This window comes from Lepisosteus platostomus, chromosome 10, assembly GCF_059453375.1.
Source record: "Lepisosteus platostomus isolate fLepPlt1 chromosome 10, fLepPlt1.hap1, whole genome shotgun sequence".
NCBI classification, from domain to species: Eukaryota; Metazoa; Chordata; class Actinopteri; order Semionotiformes; family Lepisosteidae; genus Lepisosteus; species Lepisosteus platostomus.
This window is the reverse complement of record NC_142620.1, coordinates 5,990,983-6,013,799: the sequence shown is the minus strand read 5'-3', so window position 1 is coordinate 6,013,799 and position 22,817 is coordinate 5,990,983.

Below are 22,817 nucleotides of genomic sequence, written 5' to 3'. Positions count from 1 at the left end.
TAACGTTTGAATGTAGGTATTAAAACCACTTTGTTTTCATGTTTTGTTGCAGCATTTTCAAAAAGCTGTTTTGGTATATATTTAGTTATATGCTTAATCTGAAGTTATCTGTTGATATTCTGTATAAAATGTGGAAATTTAGTAGGTAGTAAAATGTTGATGGGAAAATGTCCACAGCCCATGTCAAAAGGGAGGCATCTGAGAAACTAGAGACAGCATAAAATCAGTTACTCGTTTTTTAGGCACCATTCATGTCCTTAAATCTACCCACATGTCCGATGAGGTTTTACTCCATCCATCGCATTCCATCCATTTTCTCACTGTTTCATTCAATTCAGTGTTGCAGGGGAGCCAGAGCCTATCCTGGCAAGCAACAGGCGCAAAGCAGGATGCACTCTGGACCGGACGCCAGTGTATCGCAGAGCATCGCTGTTTGCAATCAACACATCATGTTTAAGGACATCAGCAACAAGTTGTTGAAACGGTTTGATGGATTTTGTATTTAAAAGTGCTTGGGTAGCATTTGTATAGAGTATACTGTACTCTGAATCATATCATTATTTTATATCTTTGATGATTATTCATTATATGTTACATTTATAGTACGTGTTCAGCAATGCATTACAGGTGAAATATCCTGGGTTTTTTTAAAGTATATATATATACAGTACTACCCAAAATTGAACTATGATTCAGACTGCTTAATTCTGTTCTTTAAAATGTAAGGAATATCTGAGGGCAAAGTAAAAAAGAGGCATCTGTACTTTGCTGATACAAAACACTTAACTTGTATGCTATTTATCATTATGAAACTGATGTTGCTTCTACACTTTTTATGATGTTTTATTATTCTTTACTGATTTGGATCCTATGAAAGTTAAACATGAATACACTCGAATTTTCTTTATACTATTTAAAGAAAAATATTTCTGGGACATGACCATTCAGTATCTTACCGCAGGGCTATATTACAAGACACAAGTTTATTAGACGCAGTGATCCCTAAAAAAACCCTTGCACACAGTGATTGCATAGAATAGTCAGTCTTGACTGACTTCTTTTCTCCCATATCTTGCTCAGAAACATGTGCACCATTGCAGTTATTTTATCCATTTCAGAAGGCCCACAGTGTTTTGTGTGTCAAATGTAAAAAAGGGTCATAAAGCCCATCTATATTGCTATAGTTAGGGATTGTACTTGAGGAGTAATCTGAGGACAGACAGCTCTTAAAGATTACAAGTCGGTATTGTGATCCAACGGCCAAACCCACTTTGTTAATGCTGTATGCAGAACAGTGGTGCCCCAGTTTGGCGAGGTTTTGCACGCTGTGCCTTATGCTGCTTCTCCGCCCTGTCACTCTTTCTTCTGGGGGAGCAACTATTGCGAAATGGCGTAATTAATGAAAGTGAAACCGAAGAGAAGAGCAAAACCCCATAAGGAAAAGTGCATCAATAATGGAGCATCGCAGTAATGAATAATGGAAAGCTTGCTTGAGGCTGAGGTGCAGTACATCACAACTTCCAAAGTGATATGTTAAATTGATTATTGAAATGCCTTCTGAGCTTCACAAGGGATTATAACAATCCGATGAGGTATGTGACAGTGGCCATAGGATCACTTGCACCTCTAGCAAGGGATAGGCTTTTAAAAGGGCAGAGGCCTTTTGAAAAGACAGACATTTCCACAGGTCACATGTCACACCTTTGTGGTGAGAATCAGTGCATCACAAGTCAGCAGTTGTTGGTTTTGCTCATCCTAAGAGAACGACACTTCAGTGTGTCCTTGATATCTATCATTTCCTTCTCCTGTCAGTTACACAGTTCCTCTTTTCCCGAGACTATGCAAGACATCTCTGCAGGTGTTCAATGAAATTCCTATAGGTATGCCTACACAGTATGCAGTGCCAATTCTGAAGGGATTTTTTTTTTGCATTGACGCTAGTTTTTTATCTTTGGGAATTGCAAAATAACTAAACAAAAGAGCTCATAGAAGGAGAAGACACTTTGCCAAGCTATGTGTAGATGGAATATTTTTTAAAAACCTGAGTAACTACAGAAACTATCTTGTCAGTTCTCAGTTCGTACCTTGGTAACCTGTCAGCTGGTTCTTCATTTACATGTGGGGCTGTTAATCAGTCAAGGTCTTTAACATAACACTTACTGACATTCCACTCCATCATAAGATTTTAACATTTCATTACTATGAATTTGAGGAGTAAATCTTAACTTTGCAGCACTGTTCATGGGTTTGTAAGGAGGAGCTGTAATGAATTTTGGTTTTCTTCTGGAATAAATCTTTGGTTCAGCCGCCATGCTGGTTTGTGTCTTGTATTTTAACATTTTGAAACTGCATGACTGCATATTCTGAAACGATGAATTATTTACATTGATCAATTTCAATTGTAGAGGTTACTTTACTTAATTTCATTTTAATTTTATTCAGATTCTTCTTCCAGCTATGTAATATTTGAAGTAAAAGCCTTTTCTAACATTCAAGTGTAAATTTTAAATTGCCACTTTTTTCATTTTTCTGTACTCTTTGAAATAAGGCAATTGTCCACTATGATATAGCTTTTCACACAATATGTCTACTTACATGCAGGGCCAGAAATTCATCAAATCCCTCATTGCTTGCTTTGCCCACTATGTCTGCGATTAGCACAACAGTTGCAATTTAAAAGCTGTTTTCTTTCAGCAGGATGACATTGGCGTTCTTATCTTACCTTACACTCTTCCCCCTTTTAGTGCATATAGCTGGTAATTTAAATCTTAAACTGTGAGAAAATTGCTTATAGCAATCACTGACAGCTGAGACATCACTAAAGAAATTCTTTCATCTCCTAGCTCCAATTTAGATCAGTCATTAAGCCCGAGAGAGCCCAGGCTGTCAGAACATTTACTAAATCACTTTCTTAAAACACACAAAAACCTTATCTTCTAACTAAAGTTAGATTCCATTTCTTTTACAAATAATATCTTCCAATAATGTAACACAAGTCATTGACTGTCTTACAGTATTGGCAGCATGATTTGGACGTTTTTTCATTTTCAGTCAGGTTTTTTTTTAGAAGGGGTAAGGTCAATGCTTGTTTGACATACGTCTGGGAAGAACTGGGTTTCTGCATTATGCAAATTCGATTTTTGAACATTTTGAATGAAGGACAAGATACTTATTTCAGAGATGGACATTTGAAAAATAAGAAGCTAAAATTCTCCCTGGCAATGTGTGTAATCACACTGACACACACATTGAATTTTCTATTCTGATTTCTGTTGATAGAAAGAAGTGAGAAACATTGTTCTGAATAATAGCAGCATAAGATGTTCATAACATCACAGGTTCTAAGAGGAGCCACAAACATGCACACCAAAGTTATTATATTTTCCAATAGGATCATTACAGATTTTGAGGATTTGTCCAGCTAGATAAGATGAGTCAAACCGCTGAATAAATGCAATGATAGTTAAAGTTAATGGAGGAAATATCCCTACCAACCCTGACTTGCTAGTTAAACATGCGGGTTTCTAAGCTCTGAGACCTGGTGCCAAAGGAGTAGCTGAGCACTAGGTTGTAAAGTGTTCAGGGCTACCTGGGAGGTGAGGTCACTGCAGGTCACCGCAGTAGAGAGAGGCTGTACAATAGCTGAATGCGAAAAAAGAAGATGCAATGTATGAGCATCTCAGCTCCATTTCAGGAGGATAGGAAAGCCTTATTAGGTCAACCAAAAAACATGATTTTTTTATTTGGCTCATATGATTTATATGAAGTGATATACATTTGTTCCCAGTGACACAGATGGGCCTTTTACTGGTGTAACCTAAGAGTACAACAACAGCTGCCCCATGTGGGACTTCAATTCACAATCATATGGATGTGAATATTAAATCCCTAAACACTACACACTGCTGCTTCTGCACCGCTTTTACCATTGAAAAATCTTTCCTTTTCTTTTCATCTGTTCCCTTTTTTACAGTCCAGCAACCTTCTTTCCATGTCATGGTTCTCAGTGAAGGACTTGCTGGCGAGAAAGCTTCCTTTCATCTAGAAGGCTTTTCACTCTCACGCGGCAAAACGCTGGTCACTGTCACGAATTGCTGAAAGATTCTAACTTTAAACGCAAGAACGGTGGTCTAAAATACAAATTTGCTGTTGACATTACATTTTGAAAAGTAGGAAAAAAAATGACTCGGGGTGGGAACAGACCATCGTTTGCCAGGTTAATGACCTTGAACATGTAGCACAAATGTTACAGGTCAACGGTGCCCTGTCTGACATCTTTTGCACTGTCCACACCAATCCAATCATCTTTTTCTCTCAGTCTGTCACCATAGCATTTGATAGCTGCACTTGTTTTCCCTTTCATTTACTCTGGCAGGCTCTCATCGTGGATGCCTTTGAACAAAAGGTCGCAAAAACACTTTCGATAACTGTATTTCTGCTGCCCAGGCCCCTTCATGGGGTAGGTGGGTCCTTGTTGCTGGTCATCCTTTTCAGGAGTGACCATGACACATTTGTATGGCTACAGGAAAAGGGCTAATTCAGCTTGTTTCCCTTCTGTTTTATGTATTACAGTAAAACGAATCATACAGTGAGAGACTGTGCTGGGCAGCAGCCAGTCATGTTAAAAGATACTTCAAAAGGTCAACAGACCGTGTCTGTTATTGTTTACTACTGTATGTGAGGTTATTTTCCTGAGTGTGTTAACAAACATTACTTGGAATAGTCTGTTGTTTTTTTTAAATAAGTTCTGTTTTCAAAATGACGAGTGAAAGGTTGTTTGGATATTCTCTGTATTTACCGAAGAAAAAATTCTAGAGGGGCGTTGGATAACTGAGGGAAAAAAAACAACAACTCTTGGTCTCACAACCACTTGAAATGCAATTTGTGACCTTTGTATCCTGCCACTGTACCTGTGCTAAGAGTATCTTTTTGCAAACAAAGTCTTACTATCAGGGAGTCTGTACATTCATTTCATTGCTGTCACATCCTTCCAGAAGCAATTCTCAGGCTCTGTGAAAATACTGGATAATTTCTAGCCCAGCACAGCTAATACCAGTCTGTCTTAACATAATATGCATTTAAAGATTCTAATTGTTTAGAACGTATATTAATATTGAGATACAAGAGACACAAATGGCTAGGTAGTAAGTTTGTTGGAACTAAAATAGCAGGGGCTTTCAAACTCTTGTAATCTTACTGAGACATTGAAAATGACAGAAAGAGGAAATTCGCTGAGACGAGAACAAATAAGAGTTTTTTCGAGTGACAAAAAAAAAAGATAACACAATCTTCTAGCAGTGTTATCAAAACACCAACCTTTGTGCCTGTAATGTTTCAGTAAGTGGGTGGATTATCTTAAATGTTGGCAGTAACAATATGGAAAAGACTGTAAGGAGTGATTTGAGTAAGAGCACTCAGACCAGCGATTAAGAGCCCTGTTTCAGAATAAGGATGTGCTAAACCAAGATGACCAGGATTTCAACTCCTGAAAAGGTGAGAATTATTTGTATCATAGAAAGATACAGTGTTGGACTGTTGGTAATCCCTATAGACCTATTTTATTGCGGATTAGTCTGAATAATCCCTGTATCCTATAAAATTATGGATTAGGTTTCATAATCTATATTGACTGAAGCATTTTCTATGTGATGAGAAACTGTCAATTTTCTCCTGGATGAGTTGGTAAATCTATACAGAATAAGGAAAGTGTTATAGGAGAACACTATCCAGTCAAGTGATAAAAATATTTTGCAAACACCTAAAAATAACCCTAGTGTAATTGCTCACATGTCTGTAACTATAAATTGAGTGAGTCAACTAGAAGAATTTAATGTATAATGTGATATCACTGTCATTCATCTGTCATTAATAAATCTGACTGTTTCAAGCAAATATAAATTATGATTATCTTACAAATATCTCTAATTACGCTTAATTATTACATAGAAAGCAAGAAGTTTATAAAATTTCACATTACCTTGAATAAGTACTCACCTATAGCTAGACCCCTGTTCTGCACTTTGCAAAGATACCTGTGAAGAAAAGTTTTAGATTTAATATGCTTACTAATATGCCACATCTGCACTTCACTATGCCAGCTTTAAACATTTAAATCTTCTAAATGTCTGTGAATATCATTGCCTTCAATTTATCCAAACATCTCTCTCAATTCTCGCATTTTCCTCAAACCAAAAAAAAAATTAAGTTTCCAGCAGCGTGTCCCTGAGTTTCAAAAGAGAAATGATTTAAAGAAAGGAATTTACTTTTATTTGCTGTTTTTTAAAGTGGTAGAAATTGTCATTGTGACTTCATTCTGCTGCAACACTGATAATTTAACCATGCACAATTTGCGAACTCAATTCTATATTTAGGCTCATCAGATAATGGAGCAATTTAAATTTAAATTACCTCAGATCTTACGCAATGCTGGTTCATTTCGGGTTGCTGAGGTTTCTAAATTTAAAGTGTCCTTCTTCATGTGAAAATAGATTATCTTGTCTTTCAGGATGCTTCACGCTAACTGCAGATTAGCTAACTGAGATTTTTCCTGGGGGTTACACCCATGTCCTATAATATTAATTATTATAGGATATAAGATAGGATAAAAAGTCACAATAAAGTGCAGCATCTTCATGAACTTAAGGATGCATCATGTATCATATTGGTTTCAGATCTAGCCAAAGAATATATTTTACAAGTCACACAAAAATGTAGCCAGGTTCTTAAAACCCTACAATTACAGGATGTGCAGATTTCAGAATCAATAAAATAAAAATCAGATCAGTTTTATCCAAAATTTTCAATCACTGCATGGAGATATACCTGTATGTATATTTCCTGATCACATTGTGTGTTCTAAAAAAAGTAATGTCAAAAGTAAGAGATCAGAACAAATCATTTCATGGGTTGTTTAAATAAATGTAGATTTTATTGAGTACTGTTGTAGTCAGTATAATAAAAATCTTATCCTGTGTGCAGTAATTTGGATACGAATTTATGAGATGTGAGCATACAGAGGTAAGATCATGTAACAGGGTTTTGCGACAGTACTTCTGCGGTTAAATTTGAAACTCAACAAACCAGGTTCACTAAAGAGAAGACAAGTACTGTCCATGAATCACTGGGCACAAATGTATCTTCCTGGAACCTCTATGATGGCCTATAAGGTTTGGGGAAGTCATTGTGATAACGTTTGTGCCCACCATAAAGTTAACAGTTCCAGCATACTATATTATTCTTAATATTCTCATTCACACTCCTTTGATAATTCATTCTCAGTTTGTTCCTAACTTTTTACATTACTGCATTCCTGTGTTAATTACAGTGGCAAATGGACTGTAGTACAATATTACTGAGGCGGCTTCCTAAACAAATGACATTGTTTAATATTCTCAAAGGCACGAAGCATATATTCCACTTTTATGGTACAGTAAATGAAACATCCACATACTGTAGTGCTTTATGTAATTGTTCCCAGCCAAGAGCATTAAGACTCAGCATTATGTATCTTTTGTTTACTGTACATCATGTCTCTTAATAGGAGAATTGAAAATCTGCATATCTGCTTAAAGTTCAGTGAATTTGGGGGACTAGATGTGTTGCTCAGTGAAAGACACTAAAGGTCAAAAGAGATAACTATTCTGACCTTTTCATACTTCAAGCAACCCCAGGCTACTGTATTCCATGATTTCCGTTCACTGTGCATCTCTTAAAGATTCTCCATTGAATTTGAAAGAGGCTACTGACCTGAAGTACAAAATGGGGCATCTTTCTCCCTCAGTCTTACACATCATGGTGCCCAAGACACTCCTTAGACCTCATCCTCAGTGTTATATCAATTGTTACAGACGTACTGTACAATAAACCATTCTGTTTGTCCTTACTTGCATATTAAATGTGCAACTCTACATTAATCTGCACTGCCAATTACCTGACAGTAAAATTCAGCATTGTAAAGTACTGATGGAACTTTAATATTCCTCCTGTAGACTTACATAGTTTTAAAGCTTTGATGTAAGTTAAATTCTTTTTGCAGCTGTATTTTACATCGTACAAATCCCTTTGAGATCTAAGGAGCTTCTCAAAAATTCTGGAGAGCTGAGTTTGAGAACACCAAGAAATATCATTGGCAGAGGACAAGAAGACTCATATATAGGGATTCCATAAAAGGGAATATGAGGTTGTCCAGCTTCAAAGTGGAGTATGGAGCTGCTTTTGTTTCACAAAAACTCCATGACCTTCTCAAGTCAATCTTGAGGAAATGCACTTTGAAAGTATAAGATAAAGAACAAAGTTATTGTAATGGAAAAAAAAAAAACATTTTAAAAACCAATCTGAATGAAGTTAAAGAACTGTGAAAATTGTTGATTTTTTTTGTTTGTTCGTATTTAATAACATTAATTTAAGCTGTGTTATGCTCGAAGGCGCAACTAATTAAGATTAATGTGATTTTTAAAAACCCACACAAGGCATTTTATTTTCTTTTATCGCCTATCGATGTAAAAGATTCACTACAAAAGTGGGGAAAAGGTATTAATGACACGGTGTGGTCTGATGTTTTAAAATATGGTTATATAGCAAAACATTGTCCAATCACTCTTATCATGTTATCCTTTTTTAACGCTATAAAACAGATTGCAAAAACAATCAGCTAAAAAAGATGGAAAGATTGCAAATGTGTTTCATTTTTCTTTTTCTTAGGCTTATGATTTGACCTTTGAGAGACATGTACTGCACTGCAAAATCATTTAAGTTTTTAAACTGTTCACTTTGTGTCCCAGAAGGAGGGATGTACTATACTGTCTTGTGAGATTCTTGCAAGAGCTGTTTCTGAAAACACCTGCTTGAGGAACAGGATCCCTCTGGAGAATCTGTGGTGTGCGTGATTATACAGTATTTCATTTTTTGAATGATGAATCATGGTTGGCTGGCTGTTTCACAACTTTGATGCTTTAAACAGTCTTTCTTCACCTTTGGTAGCACACCGTTTTCTGATTTGCTGCTGAGTCTTCGTTTTTTATTCCATTTTTAGGTCCGTCATTTTATTTACTTGAAAAGAAATGCAGGGGCCTGTCAGCCGTGACATTGACGCTGACATTCATTTTAAGCTAAGGTGTCACTTTGCAGTCCTTGGAGATGCAGGGGTCTTCATTTTCATCCACCCCAGTTTTCAGTTCCACCACTGAAAAAACAAAACTTCCACTCCTGTCCACTTCCTCTACCTCACTGAAGCTCTGGGGTTCTCGGCAATGATAACAGGTTGGTAATGCTGAGACCTGTCGGAAAACTCATAAGCTTCAATTAAAACTCGATAGTCAGATAGATTATGCTGCCAACTGATTTTATTCGGGGATTCCTCTGGTAAAATGTTCAAGAAACGACAATCGAAGGGGAATCGTATTGTCGTTCACAGAAGATGGTACGCTCCACGTTTCCATTCTCTTTCGTTAACATTCTCGATTTAATTTAATCTTCCGAGCTTGGAGCTCATGGGTGAGCAGCAGTAACCCCCCACCAGTGAGTGGGTTTGCCATGGCAGAAAAGGGGGATTGCTTCATGGTGATGGCAAGTGCGTCCCTTTTCTGCATGTGCTCGGGCCCCATCCTCGAACCATGCACACTGTGAAAGACCACTGCAGACCCGTGTTTGCCCTCCGTGGTCTTATCTGCTTGCTACAGCTGTACCATAAACAATGAGGAAGTATGCAGTGGCACGAGGACAAGGAATTGCCTGGAGAATATGATAAATGGGAAATGACAAGATTTTTACAGTAATGAACAAGGGATAATGGTTTATGCTGTTCCTTGATTTGCTAAGATAAGCTACATGTTCTTTTTATAATGTACCTTTTAACTGCTTCCTTCCAGGGTTCTCCTTTCCTGTGAAGGACATTTTCTTGCAGCCATAATTGTATACAAAAAAGGTATAAAAAATTGGCTTCGAAACACCACCAATAAAGCAGAATGTAACATGTTGTAAACAGGACTTGATCTTGTATAAGTTACTGGAATATGAAATAAGATTATAATAGTATAATACTTGTAACCAGCATTTTCATGCCACTAAATATCATTCATTGCTTCATCACCTTGGCACCAAAATTGGGCTTAGTAAGATACTACAAGATCTCCCAGGAGCACAAAAAACAGAAAGTAAAAGAAAAGAAAAATTAAATATTTCTATACCATCATGTGCTTTTGAACATCAGCTTGTGTGGCTTGTCATGTGCCTAATTCTGCTGAATTCCACTGCAATGCTGTAAACCAGTGTCAGTTGAGGAGCTTATTAGCAGTAGAAAGTTTCTAAGACAAGCATCCTTAGTAACATACAGGAGAGCTAAAGGGAGCATACAGGAAATGCCAAATACACAAGACTCATAATACTGAAAGAAAAAACAACTGAGGAGGTTAAAACACTGGAACATGATTTCACTGAGTCACGTTTCAGGGGAATTCTATAAGCATTATTCACTTCAGTACTCCTATTGATTGGATAATGGCAATGGAATTTTAAATATATTAATGTATTTTGTCTTAACAGGATTGACTTCAAAGACTTCAAAGACAAAGCGAAATGCTGCGGACTACTGCAAAAAAGCTCAAGCTAAATTAATAAAAAGGCACATGCTGGATACTAAGAGATGTTCTCTCCAGGGAAATGATATACAAGGCACCCTACTGGTTGAAATTATCAACAAGAAAACTACTCTTGTACAGAAAGACTGTTTTATGAGTTAGAATTAGATCATTAGCAGTGTGTTGGTTTCAAATCAGGTCAATCACTTTATAATTTTACGAAGGAGCTGCAACAAGCTTTCTTCCTTAATCAAACTCATTTGGAGATCATGCCGTCTAGGAAATGAGAAAAATGCAATAATCTGGAGTGCATAAAATTCAAGCAAAACAGACTCTGAATAGCTGATTTTTAGTTTATTTTTCATAAATGTAATATTGAAAGAGCATATTTTTTATATAGTAGAAAATAATATTCTACTAAAAAAGAGGCTTTTATTTTGAGCAATTTTACAATTGTGACAAAAGATTTCCTCTTATAGCTGAAGAAGAATGGTGAACAACAACTTTCCCTGCCACTGCATCCTAGAACTATGAGAAAGGGTGTTTTGTCTGCGATTACATTTTCTTTGACATGTTTGCGTGTATAATGACTAGTGAAACAATGCAAACAAAATATGAGCTGATAAACAGGTAGAATGAGCTTGGATTTCTAAAATAAACATGCAGAATCAAGCTCTAATTGGTTATTCCCTTGTGATGTAAGACATGCAGGACATTTCTTTTAAGATAAACTCATTTTAATGTTTTAATTTCCCTGTACACCAATAAGGCATACCCCATTTAAACTGACGAAAGAGCAATACTAAACATAGTCAGCATACATCTCCCGTGCAAATTAACATTCTGACTTTAATTAAAGCTGCCATTGCTTCTTAACCTACAGAACCCTGAACAATGGAGCATAAAGATAATACCTCCTTAAGAGATTATCATGAGACAGTATAATGCTTTTCTCAGCAATTGTTTAACTTGTGCCCATATGTGTATCCAATATATTATTTATAATATAGAAGGGAGCCTGATGAAAAAATTGGTCGAAGCAAAATGGTTAAAAACAAAGTAAACTGCAATTGTGAGTGTGTGAGTTTAGTGCTGATCTTAAAACCTATGACCTTAAATGACATTTTAAGGTTAGCTTTTGCCGATGTCCGGGTACTCACACTATTTTCCTGTTAATCAAACTCATTTCCAACAGCTTACCTTAGAAATGCTAATTAAAGATGGCCTTTGCAGAACTAAGTGTCATACTAATGAAGCCAGGAGTTGTTTATTTCATAAAAAAATGTGTTATATCCACAGCACATAAGATACTGTGCAACTGTCTTTCCACAGCTGAGAGCAGATGGCTGTGTGCAGCATATCTCTCACCTGTGTGTCTCAGAACAAGTCGCAGAGGTAAGAGCAACACTGTCTGAGAAACCGCTCCGCCCTTCAGTCAGCAATGAGGGCAAAACCCGGAATTCACAACTAATGTTTTGTTGAACAATTGTCAGGAAACATTTTCTAGCATCACATCGTGTTTCTTCGTTTGTGTGTCAAAAAAGACAAAGGTCTTATTGCACTGAGTGGTGCTGTGCTTAGAATTTCATTAACACTCGATCAGAGAAGAAGGGAGAACGAGCAGTAAAACTGGTGCAACACTGCACATGTTTTGGAAGGCAGGCTGAATTTATTAAAGGATTGTAAAATCATGGAAATGTGCCTAATTAGTATCATTATCAATGGCAGTGCTGTAAGCAGCTCAGCCAGACTCAGTTTCTTAGAATGTAATTTCACTTGTGGAGTGACTTGTGGAGGCTGAACTAAGCTGGGGTCAGTGGTGGTGGGCAATTATTATGATGGACATTATTTTAAAACAACAGGTAGTACATGTATGAAATTTAAGTGCCGCATTCAATCATTTTTGCCTAGTTGCAAAACACAGACATGTGCAAAACACAGACACCAGTCATGGTGAGGTCAATTTTGTATACAGCCTACAGATTTTAATCGCAGTAACTTTGGGCTACACATGTAGGAAGTCTAAGAGATGTACTGTACAGGACATGCCAAATAAACAGTATTAACAACTGTATACCACATATAATATTAATCAGAGCTGAGGAAATAAATAGATTGCTCCTTCCTGTTGTGATAATTTAATTGCAACTGTTTCCCTTACTTTTCTTCTTCATTAACTCTTTGTAATGAATTTGTTTATCCTAATTGACACAATTCATTATCAGTGCAATTTAAGAATGCACAAATGTCACTTATTCAGAACCATATCTAAAATACATTGTTTCAAACTATTGTGATTTGACTGACTGTAGCTCGATAAAACAGTCTTGTGGAAACAAAAGGAACCTTAAAGCAGGTGATGTATCAACATGTTTTTGTAATTTATTTAACAAGGAACACTTGAGATGTTGCCTCAGTCTGCATACATACATTATACATAAGGCAGTGGTGTTAACAGCCTGAAAATATTTTCGTTCGTTTTTCGCATCTGGAATTTATTTTCAGAGGTGGAGTGGTGTGATTCTAATTGCCTTGGAAATGATAATTAAATGGAAATTAGGAGGGAAGGACCTATTAAGATTACCAGGGAATACCATCACTGCTAATCTGGAATATACTTTGGCACCAGTTGGCATCGGCGGCAGTGACGTCCCCATCCCACCTTTTCATTTGTGTCCAAAATTTAGAAGGAGACATACGTATAAATTCACTTCAAATCTGGAGCAAGAAGAGTATTAAAGGTGTGAAGATCTGGTAAACAAAGACATAAGTGGCCCAAAAAATTCTAAATCTGAGGTTAATTATCAGGGTGCTCCTGGAGAGACAGTGAGTACTTGCAGTACACCTAATGAATGTGTGCAGCGCTGAAACGTCTCCACAGAGAGGCTGTGTAATTGTTTCCCTGCAACACATATGTGTTAAACGGGGTCACTGATTTACGGGCATGGTCCTGAGTAAATATTCAATTGCGTTCTCGTTGCCTTGACACAAAGAGACAGTGCCTTGGCACCAGTGGCTGCATCAGAAGGTTTCAATGACTGAATATGCCTGTTTGCAAGCCAGGATCCTCCGCTCCTGTACAGGAAGTTGGAATGACTATGTCAGCATTTGTGACCTGAGCAGGAGGAATATTAATACACCACAGTGCAACACCTAGGAGGCCCACTTGACTAATCTCTCAGATCAGCATGAATAAGGATTAGAAAGATAAAAGATGAATAAATCCAGAAACAACACGCTGTTGTACTGAGAAGGGTTTGTCTGGTAATCCTCAGAGGCAGCGTGTTTCAGGGTAGAGGAGTGAATAATGAATAGAACTGGGATACTGGAGAGTCGTAAACATGGTGACGCTCGACTGACTCTGAGTGAGAAAGCAAGTTAATGAGTTTTAAGATCAGTATGCAGATCCATTTCTATAATTTCCATGTTCTTCCACTCATTAGCCCCACGCTTGTGCCACCCCCTCTGTAAATTAATCCATCTTTTCAGCAAGTCGAAAGATGGACAAGACTTTCTCTATTCCTGTACTATAAAGAAAGCCGGTATATAGGGTCATTAAGCCAATATTTGGTATATAGGGTCATTAAGGTTATGCATTACTCCCCCATTATTAAAACTGGTTTAAAATTTGTTTAATTAAACTAAAAGGCACCACTCGCTGTTCTGAAACCCATAATGCATATCGGTGAGACGTTTCATGATGTCTATTTAAAAGAAGCTGCCATGACATAAACTGGTACAGTATATAAAAAAATAAGCTGTTTTAAAACAGACTACTGACTGTTTTAGGAGGACTTGCTCTTTGTATTGCAAAGGCAAACAAGAGGTTTGGAACTTTATTAAAAAAGGCAGTGCCCTACCCTTATGAAAAAATGTAAACAACTAAAAATAATGTATGGAATTCAAAGATTGCCATCTAATCAGATTGCTGTGTGCATTATTCTTTTGAGTTTTTGATTCCTGATTCGCTTTTTGCCCTCATGGAAAGGAAAATACAACTCATTTTCAACACAATGTATAGAAGGTATTAATTTACAAATCTATAGGTCAAAAATCACCCCTGATACAGCATGCATATTTATCATCAGATCACATTACTTGACATGGCATCAAGTGTTTTGCATGCAATCAATATTGATTGATTTTGATTTTTATCAATATCTTTTATGTCCAAGCCAGATCATGGAAGACTTTGACAACAGCAAACTTTATTGGCACAAATACATTCCTTTTGTAATAGCCAGAAATGACATTGGATTTGGATGTTTCTAATGATTATGAACAGATTCCTGTAATATAAAGGTATTTGTAACAATAATATTTACTAAACACTATATCCTTGATTTCTTTGAATCACTGGAGCCTTCATACAGATCCTCTATCTTTTAGGTCATTGTACTAAATGGTGTGTACAGTAAGACTGGAAAACCATGGTAGTGGTATTTCTTGCCCCGTTGTTGAGTTCTACTAGGCTGGTACTTAGGCCTTTTGCACTGAAGATTCCCAGTCAGCATTGCTTGTGCTGTGATGAACCACCCTGAGGAGTGCTTGGAATTTAAATGTAATTCCTTTATTAGTTTCTGCTAACTGCAATTATCCCAGGCACTTAATTAAGTGGCTGACTAATGTATGAATGCTCAGTTCTACTTGTCATGCATAACAAAGTGATGTATTTATATTCCATGCACAATATGAAATTTAATGACACAAGCAACAATAATTCATGAAACCTTTTTGTCTTTGTTCTATTCGTGACATAGACAATCCCTATAAACTTGAGAAGACGAATAATAAAGACACATAACTTCTCATTTAACTTTGCTTGGATTATACTTTTAACCCCAAAAATCTCATTAATTCATGTTTTGCTTTTCCATTTTTCATCACAAAAATGACTTGGGTATGCCTAACTGAGCATTTGTTTTAAAATCAAGTACATTTTTATGTTCTCTTTCAATTTAAAGGAAAATGTTGAGCCATCTTTCACACATCTGGATCTGTTTTTAAATTATGCTACTTTAATATTTAAATGAATAAAAATAGTTTTAAACATACAGGCATGACTGTTTAGGGTGAGAAAAATGAATCAATTTGAAATCTATTCGGAACTATGATTGAAATTAAAACACTCTAACATGTAACACATTTTAATGTGACTGAATACATGATTTTAAGTGAACAAGATCTCACCTGTGCTTTCACTAAGCCACGCAACCTAAACAGTGGAAAATTGTTGATATGATCCATTCATCCCATCTGAGAACCCTTTTAATTTGCTTGTCCTGAATTTTTTCTTACATTACATGAAAGAGTCAGAACACTTCATACACTGCATTTATTCTAATTATTTTTGGAGAACCGCCTTTGACAAATACAGATAACTGTTATAAACAAGTGCGCTGCACTATTTCATATTTTAATGTTACAAACATTTCCTCCTGCAGAAGACCTTGTGAAACTAATGCTGTGATGTAATCAAATACAGGCACCACTATTAAAAGATAAAACCATGCATTAATTACACAGAAAAAAAATAACTGGCCTTCAATAAATCGAATCAAAATGTTCCTTGGGTGAGCTGCCAATTCTAAAGATTCTGATACAAGGATTCCTGCTGCTCTGAAATATAGCTGAAGTCTCCAAATAGTTTAATTTAAGATTAATTTTGAAGGTTCATTGTGAATGGCAAATTACAGTACCTTTCTAAAAGGCATTGATGTTAATGTTGATTCACTATAGCACACATGGTTCAGCTTCTTTGATAGCCCAACCTGGCCTGTCAAGCACCAAAGCCATTGACCAGTCGGTTACCAGTGGGAGTCTGAGCTCTTAATCTTAAGAGATCTGAGGGAACAGCACCATTGTAGCCTCATCTTACACTACCAAGGTATTGGCGTTTTTTAAAAGTGTCTGAGAGCTTTCACGAATATGTGCTGCCAGAAAAAACTGCTATTTGGAAATTGATAAAACAAGTACAGTACCATGTTTCTGTGGAATATTCCGTAATCAAACAGAATTTATAATCAGCAGGAATGGTTGATATGCAGTATAATTTTTGTTTTCTTATAAACACAAGAAAAAAAGCAACCTGAAAAGAAACTGGGGTTTTACTGTCATCATTCCTGTTGGGTGCACCATTAAATATTAAATCACTGGGCACATCCACATAGAATATGAGTCCTTCTACTGTCTGCTACTAGCACTTCCACAGTAAGATTGTTAAATTAATGAATTAAAAATATTTTAGATTGTCTGGAGACTCAAGGAGATTTACTCATGTTCTTCAGGGCACCTTGTTTAATGCTTTTTAATTTATTGGTCATGTAACACAGTTTGAGGTAAGGACAACATGACATTTAATAATAAAAGAGAATACAACATTCCCAAATGAGTAGTGTACACAGAGTTTGTAAAATCTCCTGTCTGCTCACCGGGGGCTGTTCACAAAGCACATTGGACTATTTAAATATTGCCAGGAAAGATTAATACTAGCACATTAAAATGCAAAAAGCTTAGCAAAACTACACTATCCATGACAATATTCCACTGTAACAATTTTGAAAGAACGTGTGTAAACTTTGGGTAGGGTTAACAGAGAGCGATTAAATGTCAGACTGCTTCAACACATTTCCGAAAGATTTATTTAACTGTGAAAACATTGTTTATCTTTTTAAAACAGGGAAGAAGGAGGGATGTGGTTGATCATCTGGAGTAAGTTCTCTCTGTATTAGAGCTGTTTAAAAGTCAAATCGTATCCTCCCCCTGCCAGGGGGTGTTCTAACATGAAAGGCAGCAAAGGGAAAAAACTCTGAAATAATTCAGGTACATTTTATTATACTCAGGGGCCGCCTCCTAGGTTCAGCTGTGACAATGACACTGCTGCACTGAGATAAGCTAACAGATGGAAAGGCAGACAGATAGAGAGACAGACTTAACATAGACACATAAACATGTGTGCATGTGATTAAGAGCTATTCATCCCAGACAGAGGGATCCTATACATTAATACTGATACTTTGAGGTTGTTGTTGACTTGTCTGTTTTTACTCCGATTTCTGGATTGCTATTGTCTCTTGCTCCACATTAAGATCTACTGTATCTTCTCATGCCTCTCTGGTTTCCAGGGATAGCACTATTTAAACATATAGCCCTGCTGGATAATGTATGATGTCTGCTGGAACCACATTACTTCACCGAATTGAGTTACTATCCCACTGAGAAGGGTAATTATCAGGGCTTGTGTCTTCAGAAGTGAGCAACACTGTCACTCCATTGAAATCTACCCACAGTGGATGCCTTTGTGAAAAATGAAAAAAAAAAACATCTAATTAATATTTCTAGAAACATCTTGAAATATTTATAAAGTGAGAGAAATGACTTTAAATATTTATTTGGTAAAACAATGAAATAATCTCAAATGCTTTGTCTGAGAATGGCTAATGGACTCCAAAAGCAGGTAAAGTAAGTAAAAGTACATCTTCTTCACAATTGTTCTGTGGGAGTTTATCACCAGTGATCAGAATGATTTATTTTCATTCAGTAGGCACTCTGTATAGATGTGGGCCCCCTTTTTTATAAACAGCTCCTGTTTTTTACTTATATATCTTTCATTGTGTACCACAAAAGAACATTTGTGTTTTGTCTCTGTTATTATTTTAAATGTAGGTTACAAGCTGCCAAGAGGTTCTTTGGATAGTAGCCACTTAAGTGACCAGCCATCAGCTGATACTTACAATCAACCTCTTCAGTTCATTCTGAGAGAGGAAACAAACCACCCGCAGTTTATTAGAAACGGCTCTATTGTAATGATAAATGCGCACAAACTGTGCTTTGTTGCGGAATGTCATAGTGCGACAAAAATGCTGGACACATAATGCATCATCAGCATTCATCCCACAGGCACATCACACAGGTGGATGGAACCCACTGGGGTGTGCTGAATGAAAGTGTGGCAGTGACATCTGAGCAGTATTAGATAGATAGGGATGAGCTGAGAGACAAAGAAGCCCAGAAATTGAAGAAAACAGTTTTCAGCCCTGAATGGAAATTGCCTTGAGTACTGCACTGCACCAGTAACTATGACAGCCGAAGCAGTAAGAGCGAAAACATTGCCAAGATATTGGCTTCTGTGGGTGTCTTGGCCAGTGTTTAAATATGGTTGATTTTCCACTGACAATATCAATTAAGACTTCCCCAAACAAAATCAGCTCCAGGTGGAACAATTTCTACAGGGTGCATGAAGAATGACTGAGATTTTGTCATTCTTTCTTTCCGCTTATATTTCCACTAGAGTTTCTTGCTCGTGAAACGAAACATTATATTTCAAAGGAAGGTGCTGGAAAAATGTCTTGTAAGTAATCTGACAAGCAATAAGACAGTGCTCTGCACACATACAGGGAATTATTGTGAAAAACAACTCAGAGAACACCAACAAAATGGCTCAGCCTTTTTATTATCTGATTTATTATTATTGTAGGTATGAATGTAAACATTGATATTTGTCAACATACAGTATATTCCTTTCCAAAATGTAAAAATGCCACAATTACAGTATCTCATTATTTTAAAGGCATATCTAGAAAGAGTTACAAAATGTATTTTATCCTTCAAAAGAAAAATACAGGCTGACAGCTAATATCAATAATATCAAGATATTGTATTCCAAGGTTTACTTGTCTAAATAATGCAGATCTGCATCATTGGGTTCCAGTATTGTTCACATAATAACAGTTTAAAATGATCAATTTCAATTATAAACAGTAAGAAACAATTAGAACTAAGCATCTCGACCAGTAAACATAGTTTACTCAGTGAAAAGATCATGAATACACTGAGTCATCTGTGACTGGGGTAACCCAAGTGGGGTCACACAATTTATCAAACTTTGCTGGGCACAAGGCTGGCTTGAGTAGAACTTGGTATGTTTGGATTAAACTCTGGGACTTTTCAGGCACATGTGAACTTGCAGAGTCTTCAGACACTGCCAAAGACCTGTAAGGCCCTGTGGAGTTTGTTGTGCGTAAAAGCAATCAAGCTGCAATAGATCAGCAATATGTGTGTTGTAAGAGAGGAGTCCTTTTTCCACAATGTTGACTTGGGTCCCACAATTCAATGACTCATCAATGAAACTGTGGATTCCGAATTAAAAAAAAAAGCACAGCATACAAATCTTTGGATTGTGTTTCATAACAATGATTTTATCTGAACCAATGTTTACTGAACCAAAAGTAAGAGAAGAAAAAAAGAAAATCTTAATTTAAATCAATTTATTCCAAAATCCTACAAATGAAAGGGGATTCATTCCATCCAACACTGAATTTCAACACTGACCTCAGTGACAAAGCTGCAAGCAGACCCACTATACTGCAGACCAGAGACCAGAAAAGGGAGAAACTGCTAATCCAATTGTATTTAGGGAGAATTCATTACTTTACAGAGACAGAGTTATACTAGCCATAGTGGACTTTTATCAGGGACATTTTTATTAAGTACATCTACTTTTTCAAAAAGTACCATGTCATCTTTTAGTGACCATATAGTCAAGACTTTGGTTTAATGACTCATTTAGGGCAACACCTCCTATTGCACACTGGTCTCCATATGCTGGCATTAGTTTACACATTCAGGTTTAGAGGGAAAAGCTCTACCTACTTGCCATTGCTTGCACCATTTGCAGCCCAGTCCTGCCTAGCTTCTGAGCTTCTGAAGTGATGAAGCTGTTACACTGACAGTTATAGTGTGTCACGAAAGGAGAAATCTCCAGTCTCCCTTTGTGCAAAAAGGTGCCTCCTGTTCTCAGTTTTAAAAGCACATCTAAATAGTTTTCACTTCTGTCCGCTGTATTGTGTTTTACTGCTGATTCCAAGTGGTCCATTGGATTGATGTTTTTGATGCCTTAAAGGAATTAGGATAATTGAATCAGGTTCCCAGATAGCCATCTCTAATCAAGAGTAAAGAGATTCAGTTCTGATGCCACCTGCATCATGGCAGGACTTCACCTGATCTCACCAATCTAAGTGAAATAACAAGCAGCAATGTTCATAACCTCTTTTAGGTTTTAGGTGCACAGCTCCCAAACCAGGTTGTCAAGTTGTAAGTGACTCCATGTCCTTTATGAAATGCTCACTTGCAAATACACGGAAGTCAGAAAATGTTTATTAGGCAGGATCCCTTATTGTCATGATTGGACATTCTTGAGCTTGGATGTTTTTAGCACTGCTTCAATGGCACAGATAAAAACTGAGCCACCATTTCCTCAAAAAGGAAGACATCAACAAAGTTTTAACATGCTTATCTATAATACTGTTAAAAGTACTCTGTCACCATAAATACACAGATGTACAATTTTAATAGGACAGATGGGCCAAAGTAGTTGCATTACTGCTGTAGCTGCAACTATGTGTCTGAGAGTACAACAAACAAAGCTTACCTTAAAGCTCTGTTCCTTCTGGTGGTTGAGTCAGAAGAGATAGCTTTTATCTCTGTGATTTGCTTTTGGCAACAATGAATTTCCAGCCTTTAATGAGACACTACATCTGAATTCTGAAAGAGTGTCCCCTCAAGCATGGGTCTTGCTCCCAGCAGTAACTTGAGAGAGCTTAACAGTCGCTGTGGTTTTGAAAACAACAATAAAAGTTGTTTTATCATTTTGTGGGCTTTTCAAAGAAGGCATAACCAAGCAGAAATTGGAAGAGGCTTGTTATATAAATAGTGTCTGTCCTGTTGGTATTTGTTTGAATAGAAATATGAAAATTAAAGTCTCTTGTAGTGTGTGGCACTAAATTGGCTGAATATGAGACAAACTATTTGCATGACATTTCCTTACTATGAAAAATCTAATTTCTCACAACTAATAGTTGTATTTTTCAGTACATAAATGAGAATATTAATACAATTTGGATCTACAGAACTATTTATAATCACAGTGTCTCTGTGGAAGGATATTTCAATTAATAAGACTCTAGATTTCTGTGTAACAGCATCATTATTCAAATGAAAGTTAACAACATTAAAATGGATGCTTTGATCCACAACACATACGAGAGAATTTGGAGAGAATTATATATATGTGCATTTTGTGTAAGCTGTTTAATTGGGACATTCAAACAGAATATTTGTTCAAAGAAGACCACCTTGGAATGCAGATGATGCTATGTATTCCATTAACAACAAACTGGGCTGTGTAACTGATTCATAGCACCTGCTGATGAGCAGGCACATTGGATTAAGGGATCATTCTTTGAGCTTTCTGGTGCAATGCTAAAAGCAATCAGATTTTTAAAAGTGTTTGTAAAGATTTGAAAGCACAGAAGCATAGCAAACGCGAAAAAGTGAATATTAAATGAGCTGTCTGATTGTATGAAGAAATCCAAAAAGCAGGTGCAAACTTAGCACACATGCAAACGTTTTGGAAGTTGTGCTGTTAATATCAAAATAAAATTAGCTGAAACTTTGGCTGCTATTACTGCCAAGTTCTTTTCAAGCTGTTCTCAATGTGAATAAAGGCCCAATATGTTATTCTACTGGGTTTCCCAATATTTTGGCCAGTGACTAGTAATAGTTATAATATCACTAGACAAAGCTCAAGCAGCTCAATAGATAAGTCATATTTATTACTATATGTCGTATATGGCTAATACAAATATAAATAAGTATTTATTTATTATAAGTACATGACTAGAGATTGTTTTGAAGGGATTGATGTACACTACATTTTCACAGGGAAACGGATATTGCACTGTTTTCAAAAAGCACTGCGACATTCAGTTTGAGGGCAGTAGAATTGCACTACTCAAAATGAAGTATAAGCTCGTTTCAGCCCTAAGACTGATAAATACATACGAGATCATTTTTATTTTCATTTGCATTTTTAGAAAGGAATATAGGAATATGAAAAGAAAATGCAGTACTGAATGCGCAAATGTGACAAAAATGCTATTGACAGAATTATGGTAATTCTGTCTTCATCACAAAAGCATAGTAGGTTTTATAGGACAATGGTATCCAACCAAGGTCTGAAGATGCAGATCAAAGAAGGAATACAGTGAGATGATGCCTCCCATGTCATTATATCTATGTGTACCTTATATTTACAATTCATTGACTTGTACAGGCTTGAATGTCCTGTATTCTCTGCCTATGACAATGACTCCATGACACAATCTTCATGTGATCAAAATAATAACCTAGACATACTCAATTTCTTCAATATTCTTATTCCATTAAAAAATACAATTGTTACAC